General features: G+C 49.9%; 1 pseudogene; it reads left to right on the top strand.

Annotated features, from left to right (window-relative positions):
• Positions 1 to 11,007: 11,007 nt before the first annotated feature.
• On the top strand, positions 11,008 to 11,621 carry LOC118713421 (annotated as a pseudogene).
• Positions 11,622 to 15,810: the final 4,189 nt, after the last annotated feature.

The raw sequence follows: 15,810 nt of genomic DNA, 5'->3' as shown, positions 1-15,810 counted from the left end.
TCCTATTCTGAACCCTCTTGGCTCTAGATAGCTTTTCACTTCCTCTTTGGGTCTATGCAAGTACATAGAAAAAAGAGGAATCTGTTTGCCAGCCATTTCCAATGGCCCTACTCTGAAGGGTCTGAGGGGACAGGAACAAGGAGTAGTAGAGTGGTTAAGCAGTGATTGGGTTGAATCAAGAAGGATCAAGGTCAGAACTAGGGCTGGAAATGAAAAATAGGGCAGCTAGAGTGGCCTGGAGACTGGTGGAAGAAGGTCTTGTGCAACAGCCTCAGGGCCCCCAGTCTGTCCTTGTCCCAGTATTTCCCTGAGGTCTGGAGAATCAGGGACTGGCGGGGGGAGGGGGGGGGCATACTTGCTGGGACTGAGATGACTACCCTCTCCAAGCTCTGCAAGACCCCCAAGAGGCCTGCGGGCTTCGTTCTCCCCCCCAGGGCAGTGTCTCTCTCCTTCCAAATCCATCTTCATTAGTAACTATAAATGTCAGAGTCAGAGCCATTAGAAGGCTGTGCCTAGATAAATAATGCTTTTCATATTTAATTTACGAGTAGTTCTGCAGCCTCTTTGGGATGTGCTGGGTTAATTAAGAGCTGAATTAGATGGAGCTGCATCTCCCTAAGGTGACTTAATGAAACTCTTTCTTGAAAAAAAGAAAAAGAAAAAAAAAAGGTGGTTGAAGAAAGGGGTCTGTTGGAGGATACCACCCTTTCATCATGACCTCAGCCTAGGGTTGCTTGGAGGGCAGCTCAGGCTGCTTTTAGTTCAGCCTTTTCTTCCTTTACAGTTTGAGGTTCCCTCTAGTCCCTGAGCAGACAGTCCAGCTGTGGGAGGTGCAGGGTATTGCCCAGGGAGAGCCAAGGCAGCTTTTTTTTCAGCCAGGAAACTAGCCTGGAGCTAAGCTGGGCCAGTTGCCCATGGAACACTGCTAGGAGTTGGATGTGATACTGGGGAAGCTGATCCCCCACCTCAGGCCAGGACTGTGGCTCTGAAATCCCAGCCCCTATTTTCAGCCTGTCTGCCCCCAAATTCAGTCCCCTTTGCTGGGGCCGAGCAGACAACGGCCCTGTGTGTCCTGGCCATTCAATAGGTTGATGAAATCCCACAACAGAGCTCTGACTTCCACTGGGAGGGCTGGAGTCCTTCTGCTGCTAGAAGTTGCTTTGGCTGGTCGGGGTCAAGGCACTGCAGTCCCCCAATACTTCAGGGGATCAGACCACAGAGCTCAGACAATTTGGTCCACCTTTCCAGTTAATGGGGAAGCAATATGTTCAAACTCTTATAATGAGTGAGTTGGTACAGAGGTGGGCCCAGAATCTCAGGCTGCTGCTACCACCACACTCAAATAGGTGTGTGCCTAATCCCCCCCTTTCATGAATTCATGGAGTCACAGAAGGCTCTTGCACACCTCCAGTCCGGCAGCCTTCACATACTCCAAGGCCTGTGGGGACAGAAAGTACCCCTGAATCACGCAGAACCAACCAGTCTCTTGTTCTGACAAGAGCCTCCCACACCCCTGGAGACCCTGACACATACTGCGTTGTCACAGTGTCTGCACACTTTCAGAGAAATAGACAGTCAGCACCCCCTATATTTCCAGACATTGTCACCAAGTGCCAGAGACTCTCAGACTATCTCCTGACCTCATTACCACACCCTCACCCTCCTCATGTAAGCCTCAGGCTGGGGAAACCGTCCCTCTGACAAACACGTGTGCACATACCCCTCCGCATGGGGGTGGAGCCCAGACTGCGGCTTTGATCTGCAGAAGGGTGGAATGCTCTTTATGACTGTCCCTCAGCCTCCAGAGCAACTCATTGTAGACTTTGCAGCAAGTAGAGAGTGAACCATCAGGTGAAGAATAGGAAAAGCAGTCTTCCATGCAGGCACAACTGTGATGCCCCTCTACCCTGCAAGCTCCCTGTGTTTTCTCTCTCATCCATCAAACCTGGCTTTGTGACATCTTGTCTCTGAAGACGTGTTTCCCTCACAGGGATCTATAGCAAAGCAGGCTGAAGCCTGGTCCCTGCCCGCTTTCTCTCTGTTCATGTCTTCAGCCTCAGGGAGATGCTGAGGAAAAGTGGAAGAGAGCCTTGTCCAACAGCCTCAGGGACAAGGTGGCTCTCCCATGAGGGAGGCCTGAACAGATGGGGTGGGGACTTTCAGATAGGTGAACGGGCTCTGCTGCTCTCCGCATTGAGCTGCTTTCTGATTTGTGGTTTCCCCTCCAGTTTCATGGCCAAGTTCCTGTCTGGGGACAGAGTCAGCTTCCCTGGCGGGCTATCTTTGGGCTCAGTGATATCCTTCCCTGGATACCTTGCAGATATTCACCAGGACCGATTCCCAGGGGAGATAGACTCTTCAAAGCAGTGTTGGGCCTGCAGTTCTGACTTGAGAGCTGGGAGGGCCTCTGATATCACCTCTCCTCAACCCCTACTGTACGGAGGAAGAGGAGGGACTTGACCATGGCCGCATAGCAGGTCAGGGGCAGACCGGATCCAGAGCCAGAGCTCCTGGCCCCCCCAGCCTTCTTCCCTGTCACTCTACACACACCACAGCTCTATCTCATGTTGCTTTTAGCCCATTGATTCATTTTTATCTTGCATAGGTGTCTCTTGCTTTATACAGCAGATGCATTTTTAAACATTGTTTGTAAGGAATAGCAGAATATTGTAGTTCAAGTCAACAGTATCTAGATCCCCCACCTGCTTTGATTCTCAGTGTCCAGGATGGAGGTAGATGGTTTTCCTTCTCACTCTCTATGAATAAAAGTTCAAGTTAACACAGTCACAGGGGCCTGTGGGGCTTACCTTTCCACCTCTGTCACATCTCATCCTCAACTTGCACTCCGCAACGCAGTTCCATTAATTCATCATTATCTCACTGACTCCTTCCCACACCAGGGCCTTTGCACACGCCTCTGTTTAAAATGCCCTCTCTCTTTCTAGTATTTGTTTAGTCAGCTCCTTTTTATAGAGTTCAAATGTCACTTCTACAGGGAAGCTCTGATTCCCAGTCTAAGTGGAGTTCCTCCACTTCCAGCTCTTTTAACATACTCTTATTTTCTGCTGTTACATTTAAATAGTAATTTTAGAATTATTTTATGATACTTCTGTGTTACTGCTGCTGTATTCCAAGGATTTAGAAGAGTGATTGCAGCTAATGACTACTCAGTTCACATACTTGTGGACTAAACGACTATGAATATAGGAAAAAATGTTGTTTTGTAAAACATTAAATGTATTGGGAAGGGTGTCCTCCCTCCCCAGGGCTTTGCTTTTTAGGTCCTAATATTTGTAGTACTGTAGTTTAAAAGGGACTTTACATATTTCCGTTGATCCTCAAAAGAGCCCTGGCCAATGGCAGGGTGGGCAGTGAAATGACCCCTGAGAGAGTGGCAGAGCTGTGATAAGAGGGTTCCTGGGTCCAACAAGTTTGAGAAATGGGGTGTTCTATCGCTCCCTCTTAGAGATTGACCAACCAAGCATATCATCGCATTAAAGGCTCTGGGAAGTCCTGCTATAAAACCTGCTATAGTTCTTTTGGGAAACATACTCACTAAAGGATCCTTTCTTTCTGGAAATAGCCATTATGTGGAATACACGCTGGGAGACATTGGCCAGTGTTTTTTCTGTGTTACCTGGGGTTTTCCCTTCTCTGGTTAAGTGAGGCCCCCTGCACACTCCCCTCCAGGCTTCAATCCTTCCCCACCTTGAGCATCCCCAGCCTCCCGCTACTCCTCAGGGCACAGAGGCTGTAGCTGTGGTCTCTGGCTCCTTAAGTAGACGGGGTGAGAGCAGGGAGGGCTCATGATGGAGCTGGGCAGGGTGATTGGAAAAAGCTCCATAGACTAAGCGAGACAGAAGGCTGGTGGAGGTAAGACCAGGCCATCCCAGAACATGGTGAGGGCTCCTGGGTCCCACTCACTCTGCCCCCGCCCCTCCATAACCATGGCTCTCTGCTACTGCTCTATCTGCTGAGCATTCTCCATCATTCTCTCTGGAGCTGTTACATCTCCTCCACTCCTTGTCTTCATGACTTCAACCATAGCTTGGATTTCTTCACCTCTTGCCTGGACCCTGGGCTGAAGTGCTGTGAGAAGTCAGGCTTTCCCACCACATCCTTGCCTTTGATGATACCATTTGTCCCCTCCACCCGCAATGGCCTTTTCTAACATATCCTGTGGAAACTATGCACGGTGTTCACATATGCAGTGACTGACCTGGAGCAGGGCCTCCTCAGCCAGCAACTGAATGGTGGGGAGCGGTGCTCACTTTGTCTGGGACCCTCAGAAGGGATTCCATCGCTGGCCATGTGAGCTGCCCCTGGAGAAGAGGATGGAATGGGTCTCTCATCTTCCCTGATACTCCTCTTGGAGGGCAGCATCATGGCCAAGCAGCACTCCGCTGCGGCCCTTTGTTGACTCATCGACACTTCAAGTCTCCCCAGAATGAGGCAGTCGGTGTTTGCTCTCTCCTGGTGACTTGTGGTGGGCTCACCGTTCCCTCCCTGCCTGATGCCTGCACAGCCTCAGCCTGGCCATTCATCACAGCGTGCAAGAAGACAACAGAGTCCTGGACCTGAAGCCAGGCAGTCTGGCCTTGCCGAAGCCACTTTTTGCTTCTCAGTTATTAAGCTTCGGTTTACTAATTTGGAAACAAGGGAGATTAGCACCTTCCTCATAAAGATCGAGTGAGGGTAAAATGTGATGATAGATTTTGAAAAAGTACTAATAGAATAAAGGCAATTTGTCAATTCTCCCCATGAATGGAGAAGTCCAGCTATGGTTTCCATGCAAATGAAATGATGGTGCTTAGTCATCATAGATGTTTGGTAAAAGCGATCTTTTATCACTTTTATATTAGTAATCTGCCCACTGGATGTCCGTTACCAGAAAACCCTGGTTAAAGTAACATCAGCCTGACCTGAGTCAGCCCCAAGCGGAGCAAGATTCAAGCCCCAGAAGCACATTGGTTACTCCAGGGTAGTGCCTGCTTTCTTGCACAATGACTTCCCCAGGGGTGGGATTGGGACCCCCTTGCCGGGCACTTACATGTGGAATTAGTGAGTGATCCATCCAGGAAAACCAGTGTCCACTTCCTGGCTGGACATGGGGTCTTTCTCATTTTGTTATATTGGCGCTCCCAGAGCCATAGCCGAGCTTTATGCTGGGGAGCAGTCTGTGGATGTGTGGGGCACAGGTTATTTTCCATTAGGGTTTTCAAAGCTCCAGCCTCATCCCCACATCCTGCTCTCGGGACCATATTGTAGTAGCCCAGGCCTTCTTCCCTGTTTCTGGGTGAAGGATGTGGTTGAGCTCAGCACAGGGCAACCAGCCCTCCTCTGCAGGCAGGTCAGAGGCCAGGCATCCCTGGGAGGGAGGGCGCCACTGGGTGGGTGAGTGAGTGCTGCTCGGAGAACTGCAGCTTGTGTGTGTTTCGCTGGAGCCTGGGGGGTGGGTAGTAACCCAGATGTTGGAACTTTGTTCTGTTTCTCTTCAGTTTCCCTGAAATTATGGGGGTGGTGGCGAGCATGGTGATTAATCAGACAGGCAGGTTTGCAGTTTGTTGTGCAAGGTTTTGTCCCTGGGATGGGAGGGTCTCTTCCGTTCTTTGTCTCAGGCTGGGATTCTCTATGCACCAAAGAGTGAATGAATGGGAAGGGTTGCTGGTTCAGATGGAACTCATGTTCCAGTGCCCTGCTTTAGGTTCAGCTGGCAGACCTCATGTATTGGGTCATGTCGACCTCACATTTTATGGTCACTTCTGCAATTCATCTGGCAGCTACTTAATGGCCACTTACTATGAACCTGGCCCTGAACTAGAGTAGGCTGGGACCCTGACCTCAAGGTGCTCCCAGTCTAGTGGGAGAGGCAGACTCACAGACATTTAAAGGGACAACATGATGAATTCTACTTTCTCAAGAGGAAGCTGAGGGTGGAGGGGGGGAAATGGCTAGTCAGGGAAGGTGACTAAAGGTGAGATATCAAAACTGAGTAGGTTCTCCAGAGAGATAAGGGCAAGGTAAGGAGAATGGGTCTGAGCTGGCTCCTCTGTAAAGTGGGAAGACATCAGTCAGGCCAGACAGTGGTGCCTGTGGTGGCCCGAGGCAGGATGGCTGGGGCAGGAGGTGGTGTGGAGGAGCAGTGGGCCAGTGCAAACTCAGCCCTCCCAAGGGGTGGCCTGTGAGCCATATCCGAGTTTACACAGGGTGGGAACAGGTGCTGAAAGCCAGTGTTCAAGCCACTATTTTAAAAAGGCAGGTGGAGGGTGAGTGAGGTTTACCTTGGTTTATTCAAATCCCTACACTGCTTAGCATGTGATATAAGACTTTGAGTTTGACCTTGTTGGGAATTGTCAGTCCATTAACCCCTGAGGTCACCGTGCTGTCCCAGAGCGTGGAAACGGGGGCCAACCAGCCAGGAGGCAGCCAGGAGGCCCTGCTCTTCAGGAACACGCCTTGAAAGATCACCCCCTGCCTCCTGCAGAAAAGGGCTTGGAGTAGAGGGACCAGATGTGGTTGAGGGAGTAGGAAGAGCTGGGATTGGCAGAGAAGGTCCAGAAAGGTCCTTCTAGGGTGGACGTTGACCTGTCACCAGGCCTGCCAGTTCTCTGGCCCTGTGAAGAGGGTGCTGACAGTTCTCACTGTATATAACCTTAACATTTCCCCCTCTAGTCAAGGTTCATTCATTTTATTTTTCATCCTTGTAAGAAAGATTTGGAACAAAAGCCTCAACTTATGGTGCTATAGGGTGCATTTGTGCCTCCCATTCCCTTCTGCTTTGATTGGTCTCCTAAGTTCTTTCAATCTCTCTAGCACACACCTGTCTGCTCCTTGTTCTGCTTGTTCACCTCCTGCTGTGGTGACTCTAGCCTCTATCTGCTGCTTGCAGCTGTCCCTGGAGGCCAGGTCCCCCCCTCCCTGGCCTCCTCCTCTGTTCTCCACTTCTGGCTCCAAAGACTTTGCACATCTCCAAGCAAGGCCTGGAGTCCCATTCCAGAAGCCCAGAATTTTTTTTTTTTTTTTTTTTTTTGCAAGGTTGAGCAGACGGTGATGTCCTTGTTAAGGAAATCAATAATTGGGGTGAGGTGGAGCAGAAGGCAGAAAAGGGACCCTTTTTTCGGGCAGTCTTAAAGCCATAGTAATAATAATGACTGGCTTCTATTGTCTAGTGTGCGCTCATTACTTTGTTAAATGGATTATTTAATTCGTTTGATTCCCTTACTCCTCTGAACAACCTCAGGAGGAAGGTACTATTACTGTTCCCATTGAAAATGGAGGCCCAGAGAGGCGGTGGGGACAGCCAGCTGTTTCACCACTTCCTTGCTGGGTGAGCTTCCTCCCCAGGGGAGCTGTTCTCTAAAGCATCCCTCTGCCCCCAGCTGGGACTGACTCAGGGAACCATGCCCGATGGGGAGGGTCGTGGGTAGAAGTCTTCTTCAAGCAGGCCCTTGGTGTTTTGTTCTAGGTCACAGTCGGAAGACTGTGCTTGCAACCTGTGAAACTTCCTAGCCCTACACATCCCTGCACTATAGGGGCTGCCAGCCAGGGCTGCTGTCCTAAGCTGGGCAGTGGGAGGAGGTGGGGGGGGCAGCATTTTCTCTGTTATCAAGTCATTGACTTAGGCCCCCACCTGTTCAGTGGGTTGGAAGCAGGTGTCTGTACCCCAAAAGCCTTCCCCAGGGACCCAATTTCAATGTTCTTCCTTTGGGTCCCAGGAAGGTAATGTTTTCCCTCTGTCCCAGGGGCTGGACCTCAGGCCTGGGGCTCTCTATCCTTCTCCCCCCTCACAGCCCTACCAGGGATGTGACTTGGGGAGGTAGCTTGGGTGGAGATGATCTGAGTGGCCACAGGAGTGCTGGGGCTCTGGACACCCATCCCAGCACCTAGCTGATGGCCCTCTTGGACAGAGCCTTGCCGTGCTGTTCTGTAAAACGGAGGTGTTTCCCAATTTTCTGACCCTTTTATGACTGTGTGAGGATGGCATGAGCCACTGACGTGAGGGTCAGAGAAGACTTGTGCCTGGAGACTTGGGGTCTGCAAGAGACCCTCTTCTGGAAGAATAAACCCTCCGGCTCTGGAATGTTCTCTTTGCTGTTTTCCACAGCTTGGCTCAGGGCCCTGCAGGCTGCAATGGGAAGATTTTGCCCTTTAAAACAATGTCTTTTAGCGGGTAAGGAGCTAGTTACTGATGTAAAGAGACCCTTCTAGGACAGATGTATTCTGGGCTTGCTTGGAAAATAGTTGAGCACTAATAGTTGAGGCACTTTGGAGAGGGACAGAGATACCTGACCTCCAGGGGAGATTTTCCTGGAATGCCCAGAAAACCAGTAGGCTGGTTGCAATCATTCTAGTGTCCCCACACCTGACTTTCAGGCTCTGGAGGGGATGCTTAGGCCCGTGAGGGTCTCCCAGAGGTTAGCACTCAGTGATGCTTGATGAATAGATAACCATAACAGGAGTCTTTTGCATAAAGCATGTCTAGTATGTATTAAGCAGGGTCTGGATATGGGGGAGAGGTGGGCTGTTTTAGGGTCTGTGGAGACATTTTCACCACACAGAGGGGACTGCCTACAGCTGTCACCTGCCAAGGAATGACCCTGGGTGGCAGGAAGCTTCTCACCTACACAAAGGAGGCGGGGCCTGGCCAGGTGCAGCCCGTGACTTGGGGAGGTGGCTTGGGTGGAGATGATCTGAGTGGCCACAGGAGCGCTGGAGAGCAGTCTTCCCTGCGAGCTGGGGCCCTTGGCACCCATCCCAGCACCTAGCCGATTGCCCTTTTGGACAGAGCCTTGCCATGCTGTTCTGTAAAACGGAGGTGTTACTGTTCATCACACTTTCTGACCCTTCTGTGGCTGCGTGAGGATGGCATGAGCCACCGACGGGAGGCTCAGAGAAGACTTGTGCCTGGAGACTTGGGCTCTGCAAGGGACCATTTTCCTGGCAGAATAAACCCCTCCTCATTGTTCCAGGGTATAGGGCTCCCCCTTAGTTCTACCACTTACTATCTCTGTGTGGCCTGATCCCTTACTTTCTGGCTTGTGTCCACTGTGCCCTGTCCATACTGGAATGTGAGCTCATTTGGGACAGGGCTGCTGCGTTTCTTGCTGCCTCTCCCATGCTCAGCATAAGTCCTGTGCTCCAAGGTGGTCCTTCATGCCTCCTTCAGGGAGGAGGGGTGCTGCTGACCACCAGGGCTGGGACGTCTGTGTGATCCTGACCAAGAGGAAAAATGGGGCTCAGAGATTCAGTGACTTTTCCAAAGCAACTAAGCTTCCAGGATCGACTGGCCAAAGTCAGCCCTAGCCACAGGGGTCTAATACCCTGTGCATCAGGGGGTGCCTGCCCCTAGTGTGAAGCTCGGGGATGTGATAAGATAAGGAAAGCCAGGTAGGGGACACTGACTGCTGTGCCAACACCTGTCCTGTCCAAACTCCCAGCATCTTTGCTTGGTGTGTTCCTTGTGGTGATTCTTGGTGACCCGGAGGTGGCCTCGATGCCCCATGAGCCTGCCTGCCTCTTGGACCTGAGACCTCCTGGGACCTCCCCAACTGTCAACACTCTTTCCTTTCTTGGCAACCCTTGTGCAGGGAGAAACCTAGGAGGGACCTGGAGCCCCCATGCGGGCAGATCCTCCCTCTTAGTCTCCCCCTTCTGTGAGCACTTTATAAACGTTCACGAAGTCTCCTCAGATGCTGCTGCTCAGCGGGGGTGAGTGGTGCTTTTGAAGACGGTCCTGGGCTGCCCTAGACTCCGTGCTCAGGCTCCTCAGCATTTCATTTTCCCTCACAGTGACTCTGCCGGGGAGGTGTCCTCTTGTGCAGATGAGAAAACTGAAGCTCAAAGAGGTGAAGTGATTTGCCCGAGGCCCTGTGGCCAGGAGGTGGCAAGAGCTGGGATTTGAACTCAGGACCCTAGAGCAAGCTGACACTTTCCGAGAAGCCCATGCTCAGCCATGGTGAGCTGTGCATGTCTCTAGGGATGGCTGCCTTTGGCTGCCCTCCTCCAGCCACACTGGGCCGGTGTTCTGGCCGCACTTGTTGGCCTCCTTGGGCCTGAGCGCTCCTGGATTTGCTTGGAGATACAATGGAAGGGACTATATGAGGCAGTGATAGTGGCCTGTGGGCTCGATGGCAACCTGGACAGCACCCTCAGCTGGAGGGCCTGGGGGAGGGGTTGGCACCCTGCAGCACCTCGTGTCTTCTTGGGGCTGGGTCACAGCTTCTCTGAGGCTGGAGCAGCCTCTCAGAATGGCCCAGCCATGAGCTTTTCCCTTTGGGCAGGCACAGCCAGGTGCATTCTGGCTGGAGTTGAAGAAAAGAGACAGTGGAAGAGGCCATGTTATTTTGGAACTAAATGCACAGAAACAGTGGGCATAATGGCTCAGGAATGGACAACTCAGACACTCATTGTTTTAATTTCACTTTTTGAGTAGGTAACACGCTCCCATGGGTTAAGGAAAGGGTGCACAGCATGGAAAGTCTCCCGCCTCTACCTCCAGCCGCGTGGTTCCTCTTTGCAGAGGCAACTGTAGTGTGTGTGTGTATGTGTGTGTGTGTGTGTGGACATAGTCTAAACACACACAAGCAGGTATGTATAGATAGTATTTTAAAATGTTTGTATACTATCTGGAAAATACTGTTTTGCATGCCACTTTTTCTTTAATAGTGTATGTTGGTGACATATATATTAATATACAAAGAGCATTCTTAGTCTTTAATTATGGCTGGGTAATATTCCATTCTATGGATGTACCATCATTTTTTGTGTGAAATATGATGTATATGCAGCAAAATGCATGTATCTTCAGTGGACAGCACAATGAATGTTTGGCTATGTATACACACACGTGAACACCACCCAAATAGAGAACTCTCCATCACTCTGGAAAGTTCCCTTGCATCCTCTGTGGTCAGTCTCCCCATCAAGAAGTCAAGAAGTTACCATCATTCTGACTTCTATAACACCACATCAGTTTTTTTTTTTTTTTTAAATGGGGATGATCTCTTCGCTGCATCAGTTGCAAGGATGAGGACCATTCTCAGCGATCACACTGTTGATATTCCAGAAAATGAGGACATCACTCTGAAGGGACGTCTAGTTACTGTGAAGGGCCCCAGAGGCCTCCTGCAGAGGGACTTGAATCACATCAATGGTGGAGAGGTAGAAGGAACTGGCCACCATTCGCAGGCTCTGCAGTCATGTACAGATCACAGTCAAGGTGCTACACTGGGCTTCCCCTACAAGATGAGGTCTGTTTACACTGACTTCCCTGTCAACGCCGTTATTCAGGAGAATGGTTCTCTTGTTGAAATCGGAAATTTGTTGGGTGACAATATATCTGCAGGGTTCAGATGAGGTCAGGTGTTGCTCGGTCAGTATCTCTAGTACAGAAAGATGAGTTAATTCTTAAAGGAAATGGTATTATATTGAACTTGTATCAAATTCAGCTGGTTTGATTCAGCAAGCCACAACAATTAAAACAAGGATATCAGAACATTTTTGGATGGCATCTACGTTTCTGAAAAAGGAATAGCCCAGCAGGCTGATGAATAAGATCTGAGTTGTCCAGTTACAGCAACAGCAAGATTTATTTGTGATATTTTAAAGATGCAATGAAAGCCAATATTTGTGATATTTTAAAGATGCAATTAAAGCCAATAATTGATTTAAAAAATAAATAAAATGGGCATAATGTTGGAACTGACTCGCTTGCTTGTAAGGATAATGCTATTATTACCTAGTACGGTGCCTGGCACATAGTAATTGTCTGACAAAGGATAGATATCAGAATTATTATAAATCCCTGCTTGGTACTCTTTCTCTTGCCTTTGCCTGGCTCTCCAATTACTCTTCGTTCTCTCTCTCTCTCTCTCTCTCTCTCTCTCTCTCTCTCTCTCTCATACTCTTTTTCTTTCACCCCCCCCCCCCCACACACACACTCACTCACTCTCACCGTCTAGCCATGGATATAGACCAAGAGGATCATTGTCCAAAGCACATGAATGGCCCCATTGTTCCTGGGCTGAGTTCCCAGAGCCAGCCAGTGTGGCATTGACCAGGGCTGGACTGTCCAGTGGGAGGTGCCCATGGGCTCCTGACCAAGGATTTACCATACCTGGCAGGACACCCACTTTCCCTCCTTCCCCAGAGGAAGGCAGGAAAGAGCCCCACTTTGGCCTGGGGCTGGGCAGAGGGAGCTGAGGGCACACTTGGCAATCTCCATACGGCCTCCTGGTTCCTAAGTACCAGGGAGTGCTTGGTGCACTCTTAAGCTGGCACCTCAGACCTGAAGTGCTGGGGTGAGAGGTGGAATGAGGACCAGGTTAGAAAAGGGGAGTGGACATTGAATGCTTGCTTATCCCTTCTCCCCTCCTGTGGTGAATGAATGTGGGGTTTGGGGAAGGACCAGCCCATAGGGATCCACTTAGAAGCAGGCCTTCCAGGCCTTGTGGCTCACACTCAGGAACTGACCCGGGAGGCCTCTTGGCTGCTCCTGTGCCAGACCCCCCATTCCAGGACTTCTGTGTACTGGCCTGAAAGGTGAATCTGTAGCCTCATGAGCTCCTCCAGGATTCCTCAGAGGTGAGACCTAGGAACTGCCACCTGTTTCCTGACCTTATGCCTTCCAGTGCCTGCCCACTCTTGCTCTGCTTGTCACCATTTTCCAACAGGGAGTGTGCCAGAAGGGCTTCCTATTCTTTCAGCTCCAGTCAGGGTCAGGAGAAGGAGTTGCCTTGGGGGCCAACATGAGGTGAGCTCCCATGAGCAAGAGGTTATGAAGGATGTGGGATGAGGGTGGATGAGGGCAGGAGGTGGAACAGAGTGGGGCTGACCTGGAGGCAAATGAGGGAGTTGGGGGGACCTTAAGGCAGGGGTTTATGAGACAAGGATCCAGACTTCCTGAGAGCTTGATTTTCCCCGTACCTCAGTTAAGACACCAGACTGGGGTTGTCAGCTGCTTCTGAAGTCCATGTCCTTAGAGTCTGGGCTTGAGCCCTTGTGGCTTTCCGTAGTCTCAGGACTTACCATTAGATGTTCCCTGGGCCCAGGTAATGTCCCTCCTCTGTTGCTGCCAGCGTGGGCGCTGGTCCCACAGAGCCTGAGCCTCTACCTGTCACTTGCCAGGCTCTCAGCTGGCCCATGCACCCTGTCTGAACTGTCGGATCAGGGACTGAGACTTCTGTGGGCAGGAACAGAGGAGGGAGCCTAGCCCTGCCAGGAGCCTTCTCTGGGTCAGCTTCCCTTGGAAACAGCCTGCAGAGGTCAGGGAATTACCCAGGATGGGAGTTTTGATTGCAGCCCATGATTCTGCTCCGTCCACCCCCAACTCCCACCACCTCCCCAGTCCCAGGGCTTGTGAATTTTTCATTGGACCCTATTTTTACCAGGTGGACCAGTTAATAATGGCAGATTTTGTAATCAAAATAATTTCAAGAGAAACATCAAAAGTGTTTTATTCAAAGTAATGTCCATTGCTAGCTTCATATTTCCCCATCTTTTAGGTAATTTGTGGATACCGTCTCAATAGAACTTTTCTTGTTTTGAGGCAAACCATTCAGAGACTCAATTTTTTCACTTCCTCGTATGTTTTGAAGTGCTGCTTAGAAAGTGCGTGTGCCATCGATCGGAACAAGTGGTAATCTGAAGGAGCAAGTTCTGGTGAATACAGCGGGTGGGTTAATACTTCCCAGGCAAGATCTTTTAACGTGTCTTTAACTGGTTTTCAAGTGTGTGAGGGTGCATCATCATGAAGCAAAATTAATTTGCCGTGTCTTTTGGCACATTCTGGTAGTTTTACAATCATAGCCTGGTTCAAATTGATTATTTATTGTTGATAGCAAATAGTGTTAACAGTTTCACCTGGTTTTAGAAGCTCATAATATACTACACCTTCCTGATCCCACCAAACACAAAGCATTGTCTTCTCTCTGAAGTGATTTGGCTTTGCAGTCGATGTTGATGGTTGACCTCTATCAACCCATGATTTTGTGCATTTGGGAGTCTCAAAATAATCCACTTTACATTGCTAGTCACAATTCTTTTTTCCCCATTTTTTTTATTAATGTGTATATGTGCATATCTTATCATTGTCCCCCTACTCCCATACATGCCCTCCCTCCCCAGAGTTTTGCGTCCATTGGTTATGCTTATATGCATGCATACAAGTCCTTCAGTTGATCTCTTATCTCCCCCATATCTCCCTAACCTTCCCACTGTAATTTGACAGTCTGTTTGTTGCTTTACTGTCGCTGTATCTATCTTTTTGTTCAGTTTATAATGCTCTTTATTATCTCCAGTCACAATTCAATGCAAAAAAGACTTCCTTTCAGGCCATTGAAGCAATATTTTACTGATGACTTTTCGATTTTCCATTTGTCTTTTGTTCAGTTGATGTGGCACCCATTTTCCTTTCTTTAAAATCTTTCCCGCTGCTTTAAAAAAAATATTTTATTGAGTTTTTACAGAGAGGAAGAGAGAGTTAGAAACATCGATGAGAGAGACACATTGATCAGCTGCCTCTTGCACACTCCCTACTAGGGATGTGCCCATAACCAAGGTACATGCCCTTGACCAGAATCAAACACGGGGCATTTCAGTCCGCAGGCCGATGCTCTATCCACTGAGCTGAACCAGTTTCAGCTGTCCCCGTTTTGAGCCAAACTGGTTTCGGCTCCCGTTGCTTTTAAATGATTGAAAATTGTTTGCTGAGCAATGTTTAATCTTTCTGCAAGTTGTTTTTGAGTTTGACATGCATCTTTATCCAATAATGCTTGCAATTGTTGGTCTTCAAACTTTTTTGGTTGACCTGGACGTTCTTTGTCTTTCACACCAAAATAGTCACCTTTAGAGCATTTAAGCCAGCATTCACAAGTATCTTGAGATGGAGCATGTTCACCATAAGCTTCCCGAAGTATACGATAACTTTCAGCAGCACTTTTCTTCAAAATAAAGCAATGAATTAAAACTTGCCATTGTCCCCATGAGACAGGGGAAATTGAGGATCCCAGATGCAGATCTTAAAGCCTGGACCATCAATCTCCCAGAACAGATTGACGTATCAAGGTGGGTGGCACACACTACCCCTGCATGGACAGGCAAGAGATATTACAAAGCTGAAATCTTGAGCCCCCAAATCCCTTAGCCAATTTCCAAATACTTGAGGGATCTGCCTGCTGAGGGAGAAGAGGGTCTGTGGCCATCTTAGCCTTGTTAGCCTCTGGTCAGTCTGTCCGTCTCCTCGTGGCTCTGTGGCCGGCCGTCTCAGGATCTGGCCTGGGTGGGGAGCCTGAGGCGGAAGTCTCCTCCAGATGAACAAAGGCCGGCCCGTGGCCACCTCTCCACTTCCCAGCAGGAAGGCTCTGGAAAGCACCGGGAAGCGTGGGCCCTGGAGCACCCCTGGATTTTCCCTAGCCTGGGCCCCCAGGGGGCAAGTGTGGCAATGCCAGCACAGTGGCTTAGGGAAGGTCAACTTCTCTGCTGGACCTCTTCCCTAGAGGGCAGCTGGAGCAGGCTCTTCCTCAAAAGGAAGTGGACGCTTGGCCTCTCTGACCTCTTCTTTCTCCCAGAAACTTGGGGGCTTGAATGAGACTCGCTTTGGCGAGATCGGGCCTGGATCACGTGAGGCCAGAAGAAAGAAGAGGGAGCCTGGAGGATGGGATAGGGACAATGCCAACGGGCTGAGGACCAACACGGACCACTCCTATCTTCCCCCAGGAGGCCTAAGAGTGCAGAGCTCCGGGGTGCCCAGGAGGGTCTGGGCAATGAGTGTACTGTGAATTAAGCACTTACCAGAAAGAAATCAGTTTCCAT

This window comes from Pipistrellus kuhlii, unplaced genomic scaffold (genome assembly GCF_014108245.1).
Source record: "Pipistrellus kuhlii isolate mPipKuh1 unplaced genomic scaffold, mPipKuh1.p scaffold_m20_p_9, whole genome shotgun sequence".
NCBI classification, from domain to species: domain Eukaryota; kingdom Metazoa; phylum Chordata; class Mammalia; order Chiroptera; family Vespertilionidae; genus Pipistrellus; species Pipistrellus kuhlii.
This window is presented reverse-complemented; position numbering and strand designations above follow the sequence as displayed.